A 12,532-nucleotide genomic window follows, 5' to 3' on the forward strand; every position below is an offset into this window, starting at 1 on the left:
TACTTGTAAGTTAATAAGACTTCAAACGTGCAAATCGTTGCAAAATGATTTAGGCGTATGCGGGAAGTGGCACATGCAAATTCATTGGTCGCTGTTGTGAGATTGCAGATGAATATGAAAAATCTTGTTGATGTTTAAAGTGTATTAGCTGCAAATCCTAGCGACATATTTGACTGTACAATATCAACATCAAGTTCCATGGTACATATTATGTGGACAACTGTAGCGAAAAGGCGCTCTCTGCTAACCTGATTTTATTGATCACTTGGATTTACGTCGCGTGCGCCCAGTAGAGCATGTGCGACGGTACTCTCTGCTAACCTTCGTGACACCAAGTTTTATTTGGGGATCCAACTCGTCCATAATAATTTGGTATCAATCTCGGTTTCATCCATTTTAGAGACCTTTTATATCTAATATTTTAGCCGTCAAAAGTACATTGAATAAAACAATTAAAAAAAAAATCATTTCGCATATGAAGAAAATTGCAATAGGGGAAGCAAACATATAACATATAACAATGTCGGCGAATCCATCCGCAGTCTGATATAATCACTTAAAATTATTTATATTTCTTATCTTTTATCACTAAATCTCCCAAGTAGAGAAACTGATTAACTTGAAGACTTTCCAAATGAGATCACCAGGCGACAGTGAGGAGTTCAAAGGTAAATATGTCAAAAGTTGATTTCATGGCATGACATTAATTTTGCAGCTGTCATTTTAATTCAGTTACTGTTTGCTACATCACGGGTTGATCATGTTTTCATGATATTGAAAGCTCTATCCATACAATTTGTGGAAAATGTATGAAAAAGTTTAAATTTTCTTTAAATGTTATTACGCAACAAGATTTAATTATCCCATATCATGCGCTTTCAGCTATTCGGATTCCATATCATAATCTTTGAGGGGGAGGAAACACAGCCGGATCACGTCAAGTGTTTGGGTGGGGTTTCCAAAATGCACCAAACCAATTTATTAAAAGAGTGAATAATAACCAATAAACGTGCGCAAGAATAAAACGATGGTCAATTTCAAGTGATAAGTGACTGTACGGTTGTGTGTGTGTGTGTGTGTGTGTGTGTGCGTGTGTCTGTGTCTGTATGTGTGTGTGTGTGTGTGTGTGTGTGTACGGCTTGTTTTTAGCGAAGGATCCTGAAATGTCAAACACCCCTCCACCCATCCGGTCCAGGGACATCGAAAAACGCACGACCTTGGTCCGAAGATTATAAACTATTCTCACGCGTAAACTCCAAATCAGATGACAGAGTTTGACATCTGACTGAGTAATGTCAAGACACTGTCCAATCATATGTCAAAACTTGTAGCTGATTTAGCTCAGACTGTACGTAAGTGAGATTTTTTTTTGTACTCGTGGGGCATGGATAGCGTCCATGTATCCTGGAATATGTCTTACCTGGGGATCGAACCCGTAACCACAATGATGCAAAAAAGTGTTTTAATGGAGTTTATCCAAGTTTCATGTCGACATAAGGTGGATCTTACAAACAATCGTTCTTAATGAAGCGAAGAAGTGAGTCGTTGGCATACAGTATTTAATTTTAAGCAAATTTCGCATCGATTCGCAATTCAAGTTGGAAAGTAGCTGTGAAGTATCTACTCTGACAATTTCTTGAACTTCTAGACAGCTTACAACTGCTCACTCTTCTTTCACTTTACGAGTGGCCGAGGTGTCTAAAGTGCTCACCGTTACGGATCACTGACATCTCACCTCTGTCTGCGTGGGTTCGAGTCTCGGATTCGGCTAACGTGGTTATGTGAGAAAGCTTGCAAGTAGATTCTCGTGGGTCGGTGGTTCTTTCTGGGGTTTTCCAGGATTCTTCCTCCGCCATTAATACTGGCCGCCTTGTATAGCCTATCTTGTGCTAAAAATGGCGTTAAACCCTACATCAACATTAACAACTCACTTGACAAGGTTGTTCGCCAGACTAGTCATCACTTCCTCTCCATCGTCAACGTTAATTATTCCTGAGGTGCTGTGATATTTATTTCCTCCATCATCACATGATCGTGCTAGAGGTTTTAAGAAGCACTATTACAGAAACAGAGATTTAATGTTCCGCAGTTTATTGAAAGACAGGACTGGGATATAAATTGAAGATTAGCTTAGCTGTGTCTCTCCGACACTGGAGGTGATCAGGCCCCTCAAAAGGAGGCACATGATTGGTCAATTATTTCCTTTGAATGTTTTGATAGCCAAGTCTGTCCACTTACTTGAACAAGTGCAATTAAAGTGTCGTCTCGATATTTTCTGCTTAAAACTCTGATAAATGAAAATATTCCGTAGGAATTTGAAAAAAAAAATTAAAAAATGTGGTCATCAGTTGTAGTCCTTATCACAGCTATATATATATTTTTTTACAACAACCATAACTAACTACTACAAGTGCTACGATTTAATAATACTACTATATTTCCACCACCGCTACTATTATCATGACATAACCAGGGCCGACAAGAGATGATGGGTTGGGCACCCAGGATATGTCGAATAACACTTTAATTTTAAAAAAGAATTTTTTTGTTTGAACAAGAACTAGGAGAGGCCCGGGTGTTTCCTACCCATGGGCCCGTGATCGCTCTCTACGGTAGTTCATTGGTTGGTATGCCAGACGTAGAACCAGAAAGGTACCGATTATAATCTGGCCTAGACCAAGATCAGTTGGCTTCGTGGTCTGTCTCACAAAAAAGAGAAGAAAAAAACCCACTTCTTTTCCCTATTGCTTTAGCATGACATGACTTTTTTGATGTTTTGATGGGCCGCTATACAACAAAACAAATAAAGAAAGCTTCATTGCTACAACGGCAAGAATGACGTCGTAAATTATTTTCTGTACTTTATACCTGTATTTTCTCACGCTCTTCGAAAAAACTGGGTCATTGTTTTATTATGATGATGATAATGTTATTGATTTATATTATTATTAGTATTATTATTGTTGTTGTTGTTGTTTTACGCCTCCACATACTTCTTTCCATTTCTCTCCGTTGCTCATACTATGAGAAGGAGAAACCATTAAGTAATATTGCATCAGGCATATTCTTAGCTACAACTGAAACAACAGCTGCCTAATTTATTGACAATGGAGGAATAAAAGCTAATTGTCAATTGCATATACATATTTTTTTAAAATTTTCAGATGCAGCAAAATGCATTAATTTAAACCAAAAGAACTGCTATACTAAGCGACCAGTTTTCTATTATATGGACAGAGTCTGTTATAATAAGCCATACATTGTCGAAAACGTCGACTTGGTTACCGATCGAGGTCGCTTCAGCCATCGTTTTTTCCCCCCAAAAGGCAACCCCTTAGGATGATCTCCCATTGGCCCAGACGTAGTAGAGAAATGCTGTTTTAATTCCGTAGCAATTTTAATTTCGTTAAAATCGATGTATAGATATTTAAAGTCATGGACCAAGTGCACCATCTCCTAGATCCATCAACTCTGTTGTGGAATGGCAAAAGCCGCAAATATTCAGTTGATATGGAATAATTTTGATTCGCAGTACATAACGTTTGAATTTATGTTCTATATTTACATTTAGTATGGGGCAGTTATCTTTTATATACGATATTTTTAACCCATCTCTGTTGGTTTCACATCCATATCCTATACATTTCATTCGTATTTGATAACTTAAATTCTTTTTAAATAGTTCATCCGTCGGTAACTGCATTTTGTATGCGATAATTTCCACTCATTTTTAAGTATTTCATTCGTATTTGATAATTATATTTTGTATGCCACAATATTTATTCCTGTTAAAACTTTCATTTGTATCCAATACTTGCATTTTGTACGAGACAATTTTCATTCAAATACAACGCTATCAGTCCATTTGACAATTTTCATTCACATTCAACATTCAACGCTATCAGTCCCATCTGACATTTTTCATTCACATTTAATGCTATCAGTCCCATCTGATAATTTTCATTCACATTCAATGCTATCAGTCCCATCTGATAATTTTCATTCACATTCAATGCTATCAGTCCCATCTGACATTTTTCATTCACATTCAATGCTATCAGTCCCATCTGACATTTTTCATTCACATTCAATGCTATCAGTCCCATCTGACAATTTTCATTCAAATTCAACGATATCAGTCCCATCTGACAACTTTCATTCACATTCAATGCTATCAGTCCCATCTGACAACTTTCATTCACATTCATTGCTATCAGTCCCATCGGACAATTTTCATTCACATTCAACGCTATCAATCCCATCTAACAATGTTCATTCACATTCAACGCTATCAGTCCCATTTGACAACTTTCATTCATATTCAGTGCTATCAGTCCCATCTGACAATTTTCATTCACATTCAATGTTATCAGTTCTATCTTACACTTTTCATTCACATTCAACGCTATCAGTCCCATCTGACAATTTTCATTCACATTCAACGCTGTCAGTCCCATCTGACAATTTTCATTCACATTCAACGATATCAGTCCTATCTGACATTTTTCATTCACATTCAACGATATCAGTCCTATCTGACATTTTTCATTCACGTTCAACGCTATCAGTCTCATCTGACAATTTTCATTCACATTCAACGCTATCAGTCCCATTTGACAATTTTCATTCACATTCAACGCTATCAGTCCCATCTGACATTTTGCATTCACATTCAACGCTATCAGTCCCATCTGACAATTTTCATTCACATTCAATGTTATCAGTCCCATCTGACAATTTTCATTCACATTCAATGCTATCAGTCCCATCTGACAATTTTCATTCACTTTCAACGCTATCAGTCTCATCTGACAATTTTCATTCACATTCAAAATTCAACGCTATCAGTCCCATCTGACAATTTTCATTCAAATTCAACGCTATCAGTCCCATCTGACAATTTTCATTCACATTCAACTCTATCAGTCCCATCTGACATTTTGCATTCACGTTCTACGCTATCAGTCCCATCTGACAATTTTCATTCACATTCAATGCTATCAGTCCTATCTGACAATTTTCATTCACATTCAACGCTATCAGTCCCATCTGACAATTTTCATTCACATTCAACGCTATCAGTCCCATCTGACAATTTTCATTCACATTCAACTCTATCAGTCCCATCTGACATTTTGCATTCACGTTCTACGCTATCAGTCCCATCTGACAATTTTCATTCACATTCAACGCTATCAGTCCTATCTGACAATTTTCATTCACATTCAACGCTATCAGTCCCATCTGACAATTTTCATTCAAATTCAATGATATCAGTCCCATCTGACAATTTTCATTCGCATTCAATGTTATCATTCCTATCTGACAACTTTCATTCAACATTCAACGCTATCAGTCCCATCTAACAATTTTCATTCACATTCAATGCTATCAGTCCTGTCTAACAATTTTCATTCACATTCAACGCTATCAGTCCCATCTGACAATTTTCATTCACATTCAACGCTATCAGTCTCATCTGACAATTTTCATTCACATTCAATGATATCAGTCCCATCTGACAATTTTCGTTCACATTCAACGCTATCAGTCCCATCTGACAATTTTCATTCACATTCAACGCTATCAGTCCCATCTAACAATTTTCATTCATATTCAACGCCAACAGTCCCATCTGACAATTTTCATTCACTTTCAATGATATCAGTCACATCTGACAATTTTCATTCGCATTCAATGTTATCATTCCTATCTGACAATTTTCATTCACATTCAATGCTATCAGTCCCATCTAACACTTTTCATTCACATTCAATGCTATCAGTCCCATCTGACAATTTTCATTCACATTCAACATTCAACGCTATCAGTCCCATCTTACAATTTTCATTCATATTCATCGCTATCAGTCCTATCTGACAATTTTCATTCACATTCAACGCTATCAGTCCGATCTGACAATTTTCATTCACATTCAATGCTATCAGTCCCATCTGACAATTTTCATTCACATTCAACGCTATCAGTCCCATCTGACAAATTTCATTCACATTCAACACTATCAGTCCCATCTGACAATTTTCATTTACATTCAGTGTTATCAGTCCCATCTGTCAATTTTCATTCACATTCAATGATATCAGTCCCATCTGACAATTTTCATTCACATTCAATAATATCAGTCCCATCTGACAATTTTCATTCACATTCAATGATATCAGTCCCATCTGACAATTTTCATTCACATTCAATAATATCAGTCCCATCTGACAATTTTCTTTCACATTCAACGCTATCAGTCCCATCTGACAATTTTCATTCACATTCAACGCTATCAGTTCCATCTGACAATTTTCATTCACATTCAACGCTATCAGTCCTATCTGACAAATTGTTGCATTCACATTCGATATTTAAAATTCATGTGCAGTCTTGTAGTTTATTGATATGCAATAATTTTAATTCACAATCGATGCTATCAGTCCTATCTGACAGTTTTCATTGACATTCGATATTTAAAATTCATGTGCTCGTGTAGTTTTTGTCATATGCGATAATTTGCATTATGGGTAATCTGATGTCAGCTGCTTTATGAGTAATTTAAACGGTAAGGACCGTTTCCAGAAGCCACGTGGCGAATGTGCCTGCATGCTTATGGCCAACTCTTGCGAAGTCGACATGTTTGAGGCTCTTTGATCTGAATTACGGAATCTATTTTAGTCATGAACTGCATTGCGAAAGCTATTTTAATATATATATATATATATATATATATATATATATATATATATATATATATATATATATATATATATATATATATATTCTTTCTTTCAAAAGCATGTCCCATAAAATGAAATATGAATTGTATTATTAAACTACACGTACAAGTATGATATGAGCCTATTTAAGGCAGTAAAAAACACACACACACACACACATACACACACACATCCGCTTATGTGGCGTTATGAAATTTTCACTTTAAAGACTAATATTTTTATAAAATACAATGAGTAAAATAGACGGAATAACATCTTCTGTTATTCTCGTTAATTCTCGCAGACTACATAAGACGCTAGGTTCGAATTGTTGATAAGCGTTTCTGAACTCGGACTCACTTCGCCTCAAATTATGCTACCTGGCCAAAAGAAATACCCCTACGATGATAAAAGTATTAAATTTATCTTGAGCCTCAAATATGGAATCTAGATGTGTGACTGACTGAAATCAGGTTTTTATCCAGGCTGATTGTTAGATTCCATACTTGCGGTTGAGGGTGAAACTCAGACGGCAACTGAACAGTTAATAAACATATTTTGTATCCACTGCATTGTACCTACTCTAACTTATAATGCTTGACATCGATCCCTCTTTCATCCGTTTGATATTTTCATCTGTATTGTTGTGTACGGTTTGGTAAATTAACAACTAGACGGTTTAGTTTTCAGTTTACCGAACCGTACACTAGATTATAGATACAGATAACAGCCTTATGAAACAGGAAACAATGCCAGTCATACGGCATTGCGAATACTTCCACTGTACCATGATTAAAATCAGATATCCAGTCTTACGTGCCGATCTGATTGACACCATTAAGAGGCCATGTTCTGTTGACCTGATGGTTCACGCACAGCTGCTGGACGCGAGCTTGATGTTGAAGAAAAAACAAAACAACAACAACAATAATCGGAAGGAAAAAAATTGTGCAGAGTGAGATTTTTTTTAACCTTAGATTACCGCCATAACCCGTTCTGACATAGGACCGAGAGGGTCCTATGTAAGAACGGGTTATGGCGGGTATAGAGAGTATCATACTATACTCAGTGGCTTGTTTCACTCCTGAAATATCTTTCTATTGACTTTTCTGAGTTGTACCAAACTTAAGTTACGAGCTCCGAAACGTGCGAATTTCGCGAATTTTGCTTGCTGCGACAACATCGCACTTAGGTGGCAACCGGTGAAAAGAGCTACATATACCATGTTTGCGACTCTACGATACATCCCTTCTTAATTACTGAACAGTGGTAAAAGTAAGTTTTGATTTACCATTTACTCGATTCAGCTTTAGGAATCCTATTCCATGGAAGAATTAGACATTATCTTCTTCACTACACATACACTGCATACAACCGACTCTCATTTTCAAAACATGTACACTGTGGGGCAAACACGTCAATATGATTGGCTCACGAAGGTTCACGAAGCAAGTTACAGCTTTCAAAAATTGTGAAAGTAACACATATCACTTGGAACATGTCTTTCCTAACGATAACTCTCAGTAACACGAATTTGCAACGTTTCATCTGATATGCAATTAAAATAATCAGACTCAAAATTCCAAAGATCACCAAAGCATAATTTTTTACTGGTGTCTGTCAGATCTCAACATATGACTGTAGAGATCTGATTTTAATCACTGACTAATACTGCCGGCCGCTTTTGGGCAGAAATGCCCCGATTCTCCTGGTAAAAAGTGGCAATCTTATCTCCAATCTTAAACACGCACACACGTACGTACGTATGTATGTATGTACGTACGTACGTATGTATGTATGTATGTATGTATGTATGTATGTATGTATGTTTGCATACATGCATGCACGTATGTATGAGTGTATGTATGTATGTATGCATGTGGGGGAGGCGGTGATAGGGATGGTGGAATGTGTGTCTTTGATCAATCTTGGTCCCGCATTATGCAGTTTTGCATTGAAATCTATTTAAAAAAATAGGATGAATTGCATGCTAATTTTCTACCCTTTCAAATGACTCATTGCACATTGCATTGAATGTTTTGCTGATTTTTGCAACGGATTCCTTGACATCATCATTTGGTTACCATTTTGGAAGAGTGAATTCGTAAGTTGTCAACATTTTTTATGTTGTCAAAATTCACGTAGACAGTACATGGGAGGTAACTCTGAACTGTGACACCTTTATCTTCAATGATATTAAGAAGTTATGTCCCTCCTGACGACATACTGTGAGATTCAGGATGGAATTTGAAAATTATATTTAAAAAAAAAAATAAAATATAAAATAAAAATCTGACCCGTGCACGATAATAAATACTATGATTTTTGGCTTACTGTGCAAGTCGGGGAATTGGGGGTTGTGACGGGATGGGGAAAAAAAACCGCTTAGGGAATGAATCTGACGTGAACTCTATATACAGTTTGTGTTGTGATGTGATGTGATTTGGATTTTTAACGTAGCTTTAACAATTCTTCAGTCATATCGCTATGATGTCTGCAATGTGGCAGTTTATAGTGATGTCTAGCACTGCGGCATCATGCCGCAGACATGTAGCATGATGTCCCACCAAGTTACATTATCTGGACACCAGCCCGACCAGTCCTTACACTAACCTCTTAATGCTGAGCGCCAAGCGAGGCAGCTGTTAGTACCATTTTTGTAAGTCTCTGGTATGACTCGGCCGGGGATCGAACCCACGACCTCCCGCATCCGAGGCTGACTCTCTAACCACTAGGCCACCGGAGCTGTTACACAGTTTGCTTTGGTGTGAAATGACCAGACTAATCGAGGAGTTTTCTGCGGACAATAATTTTGTTTCAATACACTTTAATTAGCATTTCCACTTCTATTGACAGTTCTACTTTAATTGACGCTAAGATAATGCCATTTTTGTGTTATCGTAATTGACAGTGCTGGCATCTAATCAAGATATCAAAATAAATGTTATGCTCAAAGTATTCTTGTTACAATATTGCAGGAATATTTTATGTATATTTCCAATTGTCTAGATAACTATGTGTCTAATTTTCTTTTATAATAAGAAAGCGAACTATAATACTTGATATTTCTCCTTCTGGTGTAAAATAACCGAACATTAGTATTCCACATTAGTTCACGTGGTATAATGCATTAATGCACACGTTTGTAGAGTCTAAAACGTAAAGAACAGTATGATATGCATGTATGTACGTATGCACATATATATGATTTTAACAGCACATCAGCACAGTCTTGGTTATATAGTGTAAATCAGAAGCATCTCTCCAAGATATGAAGTACAAAATTCCAATAACAATAACAAGGAAGCAAAGACAAACATTACATAATGAAAATGAACCCGTCTAAATAATAATAATAATAATAATAATAACAACAATAATAATAATGGAGATAAAGAAATGATCAAAATCATTACCCTTGAAGAAGTAAAGCATGAAATACAACAGAATAGACATGGAAAGAGATTACTACAGTAGAGAAGGACAGGGATGCACGGCAAGATGAGATTAGTCATCTATTACAAAATGCAAGAAAATTTTTCACATTATAAAGTGGTTGAAATAAACGCACCACAACCTTAATTTTTGTTCTTTTTTTGGTTGATATAAACGACGTATCACAAGCTGATATTTGTTTTTCTGTTTATGGTTCCTTCGGTCTAATCATAACTAGAATGAGTTGTGAATGTGATATATCTGGGATTAAAAATTGCAAGGATGGTTTTCTTTGCGGCTCAACACCCAAATAAATTCCCAAATTTTCTACAGATGGCGAAGGAGGAATATAAGTTATAATGCATACGAGTACCAATAGGAAGGATTCTTTCTTTTTAGTTTCATTTTGATTTTAACAAATGCATTTCCATTGCTCTTATTGTTTTGTATATATATCGTCACCACCACCACCGCCATCATCATCATCATCATCATCAATATCATCATCGTCGTCGTCGTCATCATCATCATCAATCATCTTTACGAACTTATCGAAACGTTCATGTTATATGACATTAATGTTTTCTTCTGAACACAATTCAACCCTTTAAAAACGTTCAAAGATAAACGAGACTGATAGGAATAAAATGTTTTTTTTTTCAAAACTGGATATGTACTATTTACTTATATTTGTTTAATATCCTACCTGAATCAGACTGATATATTTAGATAGGTGATTGTTTAATCGCATTAGTTCATTTTACGGTTTAATTACACATCATATCGAACTCGCATTTATACCTCTTTTAATCCGAAGTTCGTATTAGACACTGGGTATATCTACATCATATGATCTAATTTTCTTTCTTTAAATTTTGAATACAGCCTTATTGAATAGTTTTATCACCTTCATGATTTGACAGATTTATCAGCTATCCCGCATTAATCAAGCCTGGTGGATTCATTCAGCAGACAATCAAAGATCAATGTTTGTTGTTCATGTGCTGTTCCTGGGAAAAGTTTGCAACTGTAGGTACCTATTTTATGTCCTCTTTAGAAAGAATTATGCATGGGACAATTTATTAAGGTCAAAATTTGGGCATTGCATACAGCGCGGAGGTCAATAAATAATATGTTGAATGACACGTAAACAATCTGACATTAAAAACTGAATGCTGTTGTATAGTTTTTTTTCATCGCAGGTGCCATTTCAACAAGAGAGGAGTCCCATTTATCTTTCTAGGTTATGTTTTAGGAAAGCGTATTTGAAAATATGGAATGGGCAGGAAGGATGAGAAAGCTGCTCCTCGGAAGATGAACAAAAATCTACGAAGTGGTCTTTTGGTAGTAAATTTACGAACTAGAATTCGTTGATACGGCGGAGATCTACATCGTTATTTTGAACTTATTGACTGAGAAAATACACGTTCGTTTTGTATATAATACATTGGAATCCATAACACGATGATTAATGAATCTGTATTAATATGGCAGTTGAATGCCTGAACAAAACATATTAGTCAAACTCATTACAAGTAACAGCGTAGCACTCTGCTAAAATGAAAACTTATGGTCAAGTGAAAATAATATTTTCCCCAAATTATTCTTAGTTACAAAGGTGCCACTCTTCGAAACATATCACGTTGATTTTCAAACCAAATTTAATAACTTTCTCTCTCTCTCTCTCTCTCTCTCTCTCTCTCCTATTCAGTTCGTTGCAAATCGTAAAAGCCTTGAATTGAAGAATCAAACACATTCGTTATCAAATGATCACATGCGAAATCATTAAGTGCGTATTTAGCGCCAATTCTGTTAGCACGGAGTTTAAAAATAAACATGACCTTTGTGCCCTCTTTTAGTAAATGATAATAAACTACCATTGATATTGATATGTAGAACTATACATGCCACACACAGTGCTCAGATATGACTAGAATACGGCCCAATTACTATTTGACGCCCACCGGGTATTTCTTAACCGTGCTTATCGAGGAAAGCTATATATTTTACAACGTAAATAACTCTTGATCTAAATATTTAACACTCAAGACTGGATTGTATAGACGACAGTTTTTATACTCTTATTTTGAGGACCATAATATTACTAATCATCAACTACGTATCGTTCGTGATCAACACTGAGCACGTTTTTATTTCTTAGTTTGATCTAATTTTAAACTGTTAAGTCAAACTTTGAATCAGAGATTTAAATATGTGAATCCCAAGGTCCAACATGGACGATTGAAAGAACTTAGCTTAATTGTCGATTTAACCAAGGTTGAAACGTCGAGAATTCCATCAATCTGTGGATGTTGATGATTCACTAGGACTAGAGTTTTGTCATTACTGAAATACTGAAAGAGAGGTTAGGCTTT

Source organism: Sinohyriopsis cumingii, chromosome 7 (genome assembly GCF_028554795.1).
Source record: "Sinohyriopsis cumingii isolate HCF-2022 chromosome 7, ASM2855479v2, whole genome shotgun sequence".
NCBI classification, from domain to species: domain Eukaryota; kingdom Metazoa; phylum Mollusca; class Bivalvia; order Unionida; family Unionidae; genus Sinohyriopsis; species Sinohyriopsis cumingii.